The sequence below is a fragment of the Pleurodeles waltl genome, chromosome 1_2 (assembly GCF_031143425.1).
Source record: "Pleurodeles waltl isolate 20211129_DDA chromosome 1_2, aPleWal1.hap1.20221129, whole genome shotgun sequence".
NCBI classification, from domain to species: domain Eukaryota; kingdom Metazoa; phylum Chordata; class Amphibia; order Caudata; family Salamandridae; genus Pleurodeles; species Pleurodeles waltl.
Genome location: NC_090437.1, coordinates 274,929,791 through 274,943,077, shown reverse-complemented (window position 1 = coordinate 274,943,077; position 13,287 = coordinate 274,929,791). Strand labels below are relative to the sequence as shown.

Sequence of the window (13,287 nt, the reverse complement as noted above, 5' to 3'; positions counted from 1 at the left end):
AAACCTCCTCTCCCCTTCTTTTTTAACCCACTGCCAACACTGAGAATAAGCACAGGGGAGTTTTCCCCACAATTTACAGACATTTTGGAGCTGGACATAGAATGCTGCTGGAGGGACTCACCAGGAACCGCCTGGGACTGCTGCTGCTGTGCTGATCTCTGACCTGCTTGGTCACTTTGAGGAACTGCCAACTGCCTGCATCCACCTTGTGCTGGCCTGCTACTGGGCCCTGTCGCCTGGTGCTCCATTGTACTTTGGCCCCCAGGGGCAGGATGCTGTGGCCCCTGACCCCTGCAACTTTTGGAAGTGCAAGAGGACTGCTTCATTTGTACTGCTGGTATTGCCTTAGGAAGCACTATACCTGCTGCCTGGGTGCCTGGTCAGCGACCCACTTTATTTGTTAAAAGCACCTGGAGAGCGCTTTTGTTTTGATTCTGTTTGCGCTTTGAAGATGCTTTGGCAATATTGAGAAATCAGTAACACAAAAGGATGATGGACGGAGTGCTGACAATGCAAACACTCACCCCCAGTCACAGATCTGGGTTTAATCCATCGTTCTTTTGCTCACCATGCCACCCCAGTTCAGACCCAGCCATATGCAAATCAGTCTTGACCCTGTTCCTCATGGGAACAGTCCATCCCAAACTGCCAGGCCAAGTCCTCTCTGGACCAGAAACAAGCATCCTGGGACCGGTTTCAGGGTATCACCCTTCTTCAGTCAGGCTAGCTTGATTCCAATGGCACAGTGAGCAAGGGACCCTCGTCTGGGCATACCCTTCCCACTTAGGGCAGCATTAGTAACACAAAAGAATGATGGACGGAGTGCTGACAATGTAAACACTCACCCCCAGTCACAGATCTGGCTTTAATCCATCGTTCTTTTGCTCATGTTGCCACCCCAGTTCAGACCCAGCCATATGCAAATCAGTCTTGACCCTGTTCCTCAGGGAACAGTCCAGGCTGAACTGCCAGGCCAGGTCCTCCCTGGACCGGAAACAAACATCCTGGGACCAGTTTCAGGGTATCACCCTTCTTCAGCCAGGCAAGCTTGATTTCAGTGGCACAGTGAGCAAGGGACCCATGTCTGGGCATACCCTTCCCACTTAGGGCAACATTAGTAACACAAAGATATGATGGACGGAGTGCTGACAATGCAAACAAGTCACCCCCAGTCACAGATCTGGGTTTAATCCATTGTTCTTTTGCTCACCATGCCACCCCAGTTCAGACCCAGCAATAAGCAAATCAGTCTTGACCCTGTTCCTCATGGGAACAGTCCAGCCCAAACTGCCAGGCCATGTCCTCCCTGGAAACAAATCTCTATTGGTAAATATATTTACTAACAAAGTTTTAGATCTCCCGGGGGTCAAGATCTGGACTGGATAGCCCTTATTCTTTATTTTCAATAATTGGACCCATTATAATAAATGGGTCACCTGAAGGAAAACAGCATCTCTGTCCTGATGCGTGATATATTTCCATACCATACACCATTTAGTTGGGGAGTTGAGCCTCCACAAATTTTGGTTTATAAGCTTGAATGATAATAGTTGTGATTAACATCTTTACTGTACCCTTCTAGTCTTATGATGTATAAGGTGCCATGCAAAACAATTGAGAACTCCTTACATGTTAAGAAAATAATACAAAAATGTAACCAATCTTTAAGGGCAACTTGCTCTTCTCCTCCACATTAAGAGGACCTTATGAGCGATGTCTCCAACAACCTGTGAATTCCCCAGCATCTGTGTGGTGGATTTTTATGACACATCTGTGTGCTACTATGAATTCCCTAGTGGTTTCAGCACCCAGTGTTCCTCTACCTCTCCTGTCCACTGTCACAGGTCACTGGCCTATTTGGCCTGCTTGTCCCCGATCAACACAAAACATTTTACTAATCTGTATGTATTACGTCAAAAGTTGTATTGCAAATATCAGTACATCACTCCAACTATATGCTTGTTATCGGCCTTAACCTGGTGGTTCAGGTTCTTCCACAAGCACTTAGAAATCTGGTTATTCTATTGAGTCAACACTTTCTGCCTTGCTAAGGGACTCCTTTGTTGCTAGCATCTTTCACTGTATACAGTATAAGATACTAGAACGGCGCTGGAGAGAGAAATATTCAGAAATAGAAAAAACTGTCTACAAAGATAAGCTTAAGAAATACCATGGACTTTGCAAAATTGCATGGGCTGCTGTTTATGCTAATAAGATCTCTGAGGCCCAAAATTGCCCTAAAACCCTTTTTAAGGTGGTACAGGAATTGGTGGATCCCATTGCTCTCATACAAATAGTCTTTCTCACACTCAATGTGAGAAGCTGACTAATTTCTTCAGCTCTAAAGTTAACAATATTTATGCTCAACTAGAAATTGACCATGTGAATGGAGAACATACATTAAATCAAGGAGCAGTCAACGTTGATTTGAATTTACCACTTTGGGACAATAATGTTTCCTCTTCCTTATCTCCCACAAAGATCTTTATCGATGGCTGAGCTCCATTAAGTATGGACACTTTTATGTCCATCTTACATTCTATTAAACTAGGCTCCCGGGAAGATCATTTACCTCCTCCTGAGCTGAAACTACTGGACCCTAGCATATTAAACATTTTCTTGGATAACCTAAATGCCTCTTTGCGTGAGAGTTATCTACTATCAAAGTGGAACACTCTGTGGTGCTCTCAGTGTTAAAGAAAACTCACGCAGACTCCTCTATGTGTTCTAATTATCATCCTATTTTATTGCTATCTTCCTTTTTCAAAATTGTGGAAAAGCATGTTAATGCACAGCTCACTGCTTTTGTTGAATCCCATAAGGTATTGCATCCTTCACAATCAGGCTTTTGGAGGGGTCATAGTTCGGAGTCTACTCTATTGGGAGTATCAGAAGACCTGAGGCAACACCTGGATGCTGGTGAGTTGGCAGTTCTGGTGCTGCTTGACCTGAGCGCAGCCATTGATACTGTTTCTCATGCTATTTTGTTGCACAGATTAGAGTGTCTAGGCATTAAAGGCTCAGAATTACCATGGTTCAGCTCCTTTTTGCAAGGACACTCATTCCAGGTTTTTTCTTCTGATGCCAAATCTAACCCTTAAGTTTTATTTTTTGGCATGCCCCAAGGATCAATTCTCAGCCCCCTCTTATTCAATCTCTATATCCGCCTGTTAGCGGAAGTAGTGGAGAGTTATGGTTTGTCATTATTCAGTTAAGATGATGATACTCAGATCATCTTTTCATTGTCTCCCTGACCATCACAGCGCCCATCTGATCTTTCTCTGGATTGAAGCAGTATTGCTCACTGGATGAACATGAATATGCTAAAACTTAATGGTGACAAGACAGAGGTTATGCTCCTATGCAAACACCACTCTTTATGGGGACCCCAACATTGGCCCTCCCCTACCTCGCTGGACAAAAACTTAGGATTTATGCTGGACAACACATTGTCTATTCGACCTTAAGTTATTAAAGTCACCTCCACCTATTTTTTTAGTGCTTAAATGGCTCAGAAAAATATGCCAAATGCTCTCTTTCTCTGCTTTAACAAGTGTGATTTCGGCATTAGTTTTCTCTCGCTTAGACTACGGTAACGTTCTGTAAATGGGCATGGATACAATTTCCATCCGCCGTTTGCAGCTGGTACAGAATTTGGCTGTAGGGCTCCTCTTCCAATTACCGAAGTTTGCTTTGGTTTCCCATCATTCACCGTTACTCTCAACACCAACTTGTTGCCGCGCGTCTTGACGACCTTTCCAGGTTCCGGTCACAGGCTTATCAGGGCCTGCCCACCTTGCATTCAAATACTTTTTCTAACCACTCACTCATTTTCATCATTGACAATTCTACTACAAGAAGATACTTTTTACGTTCCTCAGCCCATACAACTGTATAGGGTTCTCCCTCATAACTTACCTGCGCAACGTACCCTCCTGGCCGGACGGCCCCGCCTTGATAAAGTCACTGTCGTGACGAAACACGTGTTGGCTGTATTGCGCTGATGACACTTTGATGACCAGTATCTGTTAATTAAAGATACCATCTACACATAAGACTTGAGACTTCTTGCAATTGTGTACTTCAACATCATACTACCAGGGGCAACTATCCCTGCCATACTGTTTGGACTATACTTCCTGTGTGCTGTGGCCATTATTGTTCAATCATCTTTTTTATTAGTTGAATTGGCTTCCAGCATCCAACGTATCATGTTTAAAGCATTGTGCTATATGTTCAAGACATAAAAATGGCCTTGGCCCTTGCTACATTCAAACTTGGTGACTGTGTACCATTTGTCATGACCTTTAAGATCTTCTTTAAAATTCCTTTTTGTGGTACCAAGGGTTTGCCATTCACGAATGAAAGGGCGTTCCTTTTCTTATCTCGGCCTAAAACTGTGGAACTCTCTCCCTGAATATCTCAGAGCTTGAAAATCTTTGCTGGAATTTCGTAAAAGCCTGAAGAAGTGGCAATTCAAGTAGTAAACCTTCACTCACTTCTGCTGCCGCCTGTGCCAGGAAACCTTTTGCGTTAGCTGTGTGCAACATAAATCACAATAACATAACATAGCATCTTGTTGACTTCTTATTCCTCTGGGCTGGTCAGGCCCCTTCAATGTCTTCAATTTCCTCTAGGTCTCAGTTGTGCAGCTCTATTTTTATTGCCAGGTCCTCTGTCATTGCTCTCCTCATATTGACCTAAAAGGCATCTATCTTCCTCTTGATTCTTTTCTGTTCTTTTGAGGGAAATTGTATGCTTTGTCACCATAGTGTTAGCTCTAGGCTGACAGTAATCTCTGCTATTTGGAGTAGTGTAAAAAATTCTCAATTGTACCTAATTGCTGTCTTTTGTGTGGCCACAGCAAGTACCAAATCAGTTGACAGTTTGGTGAGCTGTTGTACAGTTATTTTCTTTTTATTACTGCCGCAATTGTACTTGCACAGTTATGTAAGTGAGGTTTCAGATAAGTCCAAAATTCTCTTTGGTGGTTTGTGTATGTTAGTCTACAGGTTTTATTAGTAAAACTTCCTGTGCTGCCAGGGAACCTTGTACATACATAAACCATGCAGCATTCCAGATTTAAATATGAGATTTATTGTTGGAGAGGCTTTGTGTACAAATGAGGCTTACTGCTGCAGGCTTCATCAACCTTCATCCAGCTTCCAAAACGCAACTTCGCACCTCTATCCATGGCTACAAGGGACTTGGACCTATGGAGTCTGTCCCGCCTTTCCACTCTCCCCTTGTGTGAAGATCCTGGCTGCTGATCCTGGGGGTTAGGCCACTCCTCCCTAGGTCATAATCCACCAATTCTCACTCTTTTTGGACATCCAGTGGGGCAAGTGAGTTGTTTTTTATGTGTGCTGGAGATTCACCTCATCTCCTGGACCCCTTCAGATTCAGTCCAAAAGAAATCCCAGAGAAAAGCCTCAGACAACAGGGGAAAGGAGCACTGCACTGCATGTCCTACACCATCTTAACTGGAAGTTTCATATAGTTAAGTTGGCAAAGATGTAGGACATGGAGCAAGAGTCTATTGATAATAGAATGTATTTGTATGCACCATCAGAGTTTAAGGGACCACAATGGTCCAGATACACACATTGCATAAGGTTGTTGGACACTAAAAGAGGTGTCTGCAGTGGGCGTTTGACAGTGGACCCTTTAATTTGTTGGCAGATGTCATGAATAATGACATACTGTTTGGTCCGTTTGCATAGACCATGCTACAGTAGTATTTTTGTAACAATGAACAAATGTGCATTTATTACTGCTTAAATGTCTGACATATAAGACCATTCTATAGGAAGGCTTTGGCTTAGCTATAGGGAATAAGGGGTTGTTCATTGGAGATACACGTGGTTCAATTACTTCCTGGTCTCAAGTTGTGAGAGAATCTCCCTCACAGGGGGTTTTGCTTCATGTTTTATAGGGTACTGTGGTTCTACTTGTGGGCTGATAACTGTATAGGTATAACATGATAAGGAGAATCCCTATCCTAGCCCAGGTGGTTGTAGTACAGAGCTGGAGCTTGTGAAAGTGCCCAGTCTGCAAAATAGGCTTGTTTTATTTTCTCCTGAACCAAGATTAAAATAGATGGCAAAATGACACCTTTCCCTTGTGAGATGGTTCTCACAAATTCTGGTGGCCAGACCTTTCCGCCAAGAGAATGCCATAGCTGAACCTTAATCTTCCTAGATAGTCACTTTAATTATGTGCACTATGCCACCCTCAATTTGTATGTTCAACTTATAAACATGATCTGGGGGGACGGCAATTTGCCAGTCCGGGGTTTCAACTTCTATAAAGTTGTCTCACATCCAGAAACTCTTGAAGATTCTGATGAGCCATCAGGGCCTCTTGCTGAGCTGTCTAGCAGTCACTGCCCACGTCCTGTTGCTCAGCAGTGTTCTCAATATGTGTGGCATATTTTTCTGAAACTGCTGCAACCTTCTTTTTCTTTTAATTGAGGAAGTTTCTCTTCCTTTTTCATCATTATGTCAAACAAGCGTTATGAGTCCTGCTTTGGTTTCACATACTCTTCCTGTCTGTGCTGACAACCCACCTCTCTTGGTCCATGTATCAGATGAGTGCCGAAAGGAACGAGGAAGGTGTGTATGATTATACTGGGACTTGTTAGGTAGTTTCAAATTATCATGATTACGTAAATTGTAACGTTTGTCAAAGGTCGCCAAATGCAGAAATTTTCCCCATGAATTAACTTTATCTTTATTTGATTTTTGTTTACCCCAGCATTTTTTAGAAGACTCGTGCACTTGCTTGGTGTTTTCCTTTTTGGAATTACATTTGAGCTGTGGCTTATTTGGTCAGGTCCCAAAACTGCTTTGGCCTAAACACGTATATGTTTCGGCAATTATTTTTGGTAACTCATGCTCTTGGTCTCTTGTGGGAACTTGCGCATGTCATTGGCGTACTGCCAATGCTTCTGCTACGCCTTATATGTTTCCTAAAATAATTGAGGATACTGTGGTGAAATTTCCCATCAATTTCATCACAAAATCCAGGGCCCATATTCATTTTGAATTTGTTTTAACACATCCGATAAGAATGAAAGGGAAGATGTGTTATGGTGTAAATTGCAGTAAAAACTGTGTCCCAAGTAGGACAATCATCTATTGAGGGTATGATCACAAGTGGCATGGCATGCATACTGTGAGAAGTCTATGTTTCTCTTGGGGACCCATATGGGGAACTAATGCTTCTAGCTGGTTTGTTCTTTGAGCAATCCAAAATGGAATTGCCTCCCGCTTGGTGGGAACCTTACCCAGAATTAATTGCACTAATAGTTACTGGTTTATCCCTGGTGTAGCCAATTGTTGTTGGGTGGCTGGAGCAGTCCTTGCTGGGGCAGTATTCAATGTTCACATTAAGAATTGCGTAAAACATCTGTATCAGCTTACTAAATTATTGTATAAAGGGCGTAAATCCACTTTTTATACATTTGGATACAGGGTATATGCAGCTAGGACTGCCCATGTGGGCCCTCCATTACTGAGGGGACCTAATCTAACATATTCAACTACATGTGGAAGGGTACTTTCAAAATAGTTTTGATGTTCTTGATATGATAATGGAATTTCCAAATAACTATATGCTCTGTATTGTGCTGGTGGATTAGCCACCATGTATGTATGAAATGTATTTGTATTGGCATCTACTGCAGGAAATTTCACCCAAGAATTACATTTTTCAGTTTTGTATGCATTGTGTACCTCAACCACAATTGTAACATCTCCACCATCATTAGGTAGCCCTTTCGCAAGTACATGTTTTGTGACAGCATGTCTACATTGTACTGGAATAACTACTGTATCCGCCATTTGTAAAACAGAATTCAGAGATTTGAAACACCAAGTGGGGTATCCCCTTAAGAGTTCATGCTTGAAAAACCTACAGACAGGTATAAGTGCTGCCTATACAGCTGAGGAGGATACTTCCCTAAAACCACTCATGTTTCCATTTAAAGGTGAATAGGGCACCTTTAGGCAGACAGGAAAAACTACTCAGGAGATCTGTTAAATAAGTATCTGACCTTGATACGTTGGTGGCACCATCTTATGTGATTCTTCATTTTGTAATAGGACCACATGTTTAGGACAGCAGCACTGTAGAGTGTGGGAGACTGAGTGTGACCCACACCATTAGTAGCTGTCAGCCTAACTCCTAGGTTGCTCACAGTGCCTCACCCAAACCTGCAAATCCACCGGGGTAAAAGGTGATTATGGCAACCAGAAAATGACACATTGACTCCCCAGGGAAGTGGTGGAAACAGAATGTACCCCTTTCACTCAGTTACTCATGCATGCCAAGGTGAGACACAAGAGGGGTGATACGTTTTCAATACATTTATTGAAACAATCACAATCTATTAAAAAAATATACTTGCTGAGATAATTAGGCAGATGAAAACAAGGTAATCGACATTACAATCAGGGTAAAGAAGGTAAACAATCCCACCATGATGTATGTGGTTCAAGAGGTTCTAGGGATTCCTACCTAACCCTATGTCTATATCTGTGAGCATAGTGGTGGTAACTCTCTGTCTGGCCCGATCTAACAGATTTGCCCCAGCCCCATACCTGGATAGAAAATTAGGTATGGGCCTGTCATTAGAGGACAAATCTCTCCGGGAGCTGGAAGATCAGCAGAACTGCCTGTCATGCAGTAGGCATCCCAGGATGGTCATGACTGGAATACATTCTACCCTGAATGGGTCATTGTGTCGTTTATATAATAACCTATGCCACATTGGGACCACAATTCTGGAGTAAAACTGTCCGTTGGTGATAGAAACTGGCTCCTTACAGGCAACACAAGTTGGCAGATTTTATACTGATAGCCCTGGGCAAAGAGTATCAATTGTATGTAGTGCAAAGGCTGATTAAATGAGCAGTGTGGTCCTTGCTTTCCTGGAATAAAAGCAAACTGATAGAAATGTGTAAAAAAGCCATTGCTTAAAAGCAGTCTTGCTGACATGACTAAAACATGGTTAAAATGTGAATAACCTAGGTACCAAAATGGCTTCTCACAACAGAAGTCTGTTGAAGGCTTTTTAAATGAAAGCAGGTTTGTGACAAGTAGAAAGTAAATTTTAAATGAGACAGATAAGCTGTTTTGCAACACCTATGAAATCTCCTAGTGTGGCATATTTTGAACTACAAAGGGAGTGGAAGAAACATGATTCAGGGATAGTTGAGAAACACTAAATACCGAACACTGAGAAGGATTTCGATTAAATACAATGAAAAGCAGGCTCTCATCAAATAAAATTAAACGCAGGTTCTTATAAATTTCTTGCATGGCTTCCTGATTTAATAGGTTTTTGCTATGTGATTTTATTAGTTAGAAACATGGAAACAGAACATTTCATGGCAGATAATAACTGACAAGCCCATCTAGTCTCCAGCTCCTGAACAAGAAAATAATGTCAAACCATAATAAACTGCTTTAGGCATTTTGGCTGGGAATGCACATTTTATGTAGATTAATTTTGCTACAAGGCACCTGAGTCATATGCCAGCTGTTGCTCAATTGCTAATGATTAGCAGAATATTCCCGAACACAATTGTACACTTACATTACAAGTTACAGCATTGTTTGAAAATCTGTAATTCATGAGAATGGTGAAAAGCAATTATGTCATTCATGTGAATTATGGATTTGAAGTAACAGGAATGCTGAAAAAATGAGCTTACTTTCACATTTTTTTTATTATTCTCATATTTATTTATTGTTGTAAATAATATACATTCCCAGAGAAATGTGTAAGAAAGAATAAAAAGACATTAGATACTATCAGATTCAAAACTACAGTACAGTATTTTAAACTTTGATAGTAAACGCTCACTGTATGAGGTTCTTAGAGAAACTCCAATATGCCTTTAATAGTAAAAATCCAATTTAAAAAACAATATCAGTCTCAGTAATTTCCTCCATTCTGACCCTACCGGTTTACAAGCAATCAGCTGATGTCTTGTTTTGGATTTAAAGGCAAAGTACTTTGTCTAGCACTTTTACCTCTTTTTCCATAAATTTACTGCTAACTGAAGTCTACCCATTTTAAAATTCACGAAAATATGCCTTATTACAGGTAACCCTTTTATATAATTGCATTGTTAGAGTAGTGCCATTATTTGATAAGTAATCCTGCCTTTTCTGTTTCATACAGTGATAGTGATCATGTCTATTACATTTCGCTTTAGTGCTTGGCTGGAAATAAAATTATTTAGCTTTTGCTTGAGTTTATCAACTGCTTCACATTCTGTATTTAATTGCTGAAGCCATTAATATTCTTCTGAAGGGCCAACAACCATCTAGCCTAGTATGATTATACCATGAGAATATAAGACACACGATAACCTGTGCTCAACCTTGTAATAGAGTCACCACCATTATGGGTGACACTATGCAGACCGGGCAGACAGAGGCGTGCCCCTGCGGTACTCTGGAGAGCAACACTTTCTGGAACACGCACACCAACCAGGAAGTGAGAAAGAGAGACGAGGACGGAGGGCGTGGAGCTGAAGACTCGGAAGGTATTTCGGAACGGAGAACGGAGGAAGATGAGAAGATCAAAGAAGGTAGAGGAGATGCTGAAAGGGACGAGAGGGCGGAAAAGGGAAAAAGGGACGCAAAGGCAAAAAGACCAGACATCGTGGGTTTGGACGGCACAGAACATCTTGGTGAAACCAGACAAGTCCAAGAAAGAGAAGAACCACCGAAATAAGTGGAAACAACATGCCACGTCGCAGGAGGGACGTGGCTAATGCAGGTACGTGCCTGCATACTGGGACCTACCAAATATATTTTTAAGAGAGAGGGGGGAGGGAAGGAGGAGGGGAAAGGAGTGAGGAGGGAGGGAGTTAAAAGTGAATACTTCCACTTATAATTAGTATTACTTAACTCTTGATTCTTTGCCTAAGAAAGAGGAATAGCAAGCCATAAACGGAGTTCATTACATTTGTTGACTGCACATAATCACCAGTACACACTTTTATTATACACCAAGGCCAAAAACTGGTCCACTGCGTTTTCACCTTTAGGCACTATCCCGCACTTTACTCTCCCCCCTAACCAGGAGAAAAAAGAAAAGTAGAACTCAAACATAAAATACTTATCTCTTGTCCATCTGTTTTCACTGTTGTCCATCCTCTGTGGAAACGTCGTCCTCTATAACCGAGATCCACCTGGAAGAGAGAGATTAAAGACAGTCAAGAAAAAGCCTAGAGGAGAAGACACTCAAAAAGAGAGAAAAAAGAAACAAAGAGGAAGGAAGAAGAAAAAGCGAAAGACATGATTTAATTTAAAAACTCGTGGAAAACAATAAAAAGAAACCCAATTATTTTTACAAACTAAAGAGTTGTGTCTTAAACAATATCTCTGACCAGGCCCACAATTCGAATACCCACAACATATTGATGTCAGAATTGGGCACTATTCCCTAAAAATAGAAAGGGAATATGGAGGTAAAACCTTCCTTAGAAGACATGATTAATCAACTTGCCGAAGGGCAAAGACATTTACAGATGGTATGGGAGGAACAACTAAAAGAAGCCCAGAATGACAGGGAAACGGTACAGGCTGCTTTAAAAAGTCAAGCCACAATCATTGCAAATAACCAGTTGGTTCACGAAACAGCTCTTCAAAAGCTAACTGACACTATAGCCACCACCAGAGTTCATCCCAATGTACCTAGTTCCGTACTACAAATATTTCAGGAGGGAGAAGACCCTGATGCCTTCTTTACAAATTTTGAAAGGGTTGCAGCATTCGTGAACTGGCCTCAAGACAAACAGGGACAGTATGTGGCTCCCCTTTTGACAGGAACATTACAAGCCACTTACCAGGCAGTAAATCCAGGCAGAACAACACCCTATACAGAGATAAAGAAAGCCATTCTTGAAAGGGTATGCTTTGATACAGAGTGTTATCATTTAAAATTTAGGAAGACGAAATGGATCCCCTTGGAAAAACCCCGGGCTCTATACTACAGAGTAGAAGATTTAGGGTTAAAATAGTTGGATCCGATCAGCACAAATAGAGAAGTAATACAGATAATATTACTAGAACAGTTTTTAGACGCTCTACCCCTACAAACTTGCAACTGGATTAAACAGTACCCTAATATCACCATGTCATCTGCTATAGACTTAGCACGTGTGTTTCACAGAGCTTCTGATTTCAGAATAACTCCCACAAAAGGACAGACCCTGGGAAGAAAACAGACTATCTCCTCTTCCAGACCACAAACAATAAAAAGCTCAGAGGACGGTCCTATTTCACAATTTCCAGACAAAAGACCTAATCAATCACCCTAATGCTACCATTGTGCAGAGTGGGGACACATTGCTCGTAATTGTCCCCACAAACTACCTAAACCCAAGCCCATGGAGATAGGGATTACCAGAGGCAGAGTACTATGTACAGCCCGAGGAGTGTCACACTATACGAAAGACATGTTAGTAAACAATAAACCCACTAGGGTGTTAGTTGACTCCGGGTGCAGCCAGTCAGTGATTAAAGCAGAATTGGTAACAAAGAGCAAATCAAGCAAGACAAATTTGTCACTATTTGCTGTATCCATGGGGATATGAGACACTACCCAATAGCGGAAATCCATATAGAGTAGAGGGGATGAAGAGAAACCCTCATAGTGGGGCAAAAACCACATCTGGTTGAAGATCTCATTAGAGGAACAGACTATATTAATTTTCCCGAACTATTGGACAATGTTTGTCGAAGTCATACAACAGACACCTGGCTAAAGGAAGCCCCGTTTGCTCAGACCCTCATTAGTCTTGTTAAGGAAAAAAGAAAATTAAGCAGAAGCGAAAAAAGAGAACAGAAAAAATTCTACCAATTGACTAACCCTTCTGACTCATTCCATTTAACCCCGACAGAGAAACCTATCTTGGCGACACTACCACCTTTCCGACTTAGTCAAAGAGATGATACCGCATTACAACATGATTGGCCCTCCACAGTTACTGAAAAAACAGAACAAGTGGGTCCATATTTCTTTACCCAGAACGCTCCACTATATTGGATTGTAAAACATGATAATCGGGAGAAAATCCAATTAGTGGTACCCAACCCATATTGCATCCAAGTATTACATTTAGCTCCTGCAAAAGTGGGGGAGGACACTTTGGGAGAGAAAAAATGGAGGAATACTTACTCTGGCGCTTCTATTGGCCTGGTGTATTTTCAGATATTCGTAGGTTCTGTGCACAGTGCCAAAGTGTCAAATCATTAACCCAGGAG

The 13,287-nt window shown here is 41.7% G+C and overlaps 1 long non-coding RNA gene across 1 annotated transcript in view; it reads left to right on the top strand.

The window, feature by feature from the left end:
- Nucleotides 1-10,540: 10,540 nt before the first annotated feature.
- Nucleotides 10,541-13,287, top strand: part of LOC138295500 (uncharacterized) — an 88,002-nt gene continuing 85,255 nt past the window's right edge. The window contains exon 1 of the long non-coding RNA XR_011203608.1: nucleotides 10,541-10,795. This is a non-coding gene — a long non-coding RNA (uncharacterized lncRNA). The remainder of the gene's footprint in view (nucleotides 10,796-13,287) is intronic.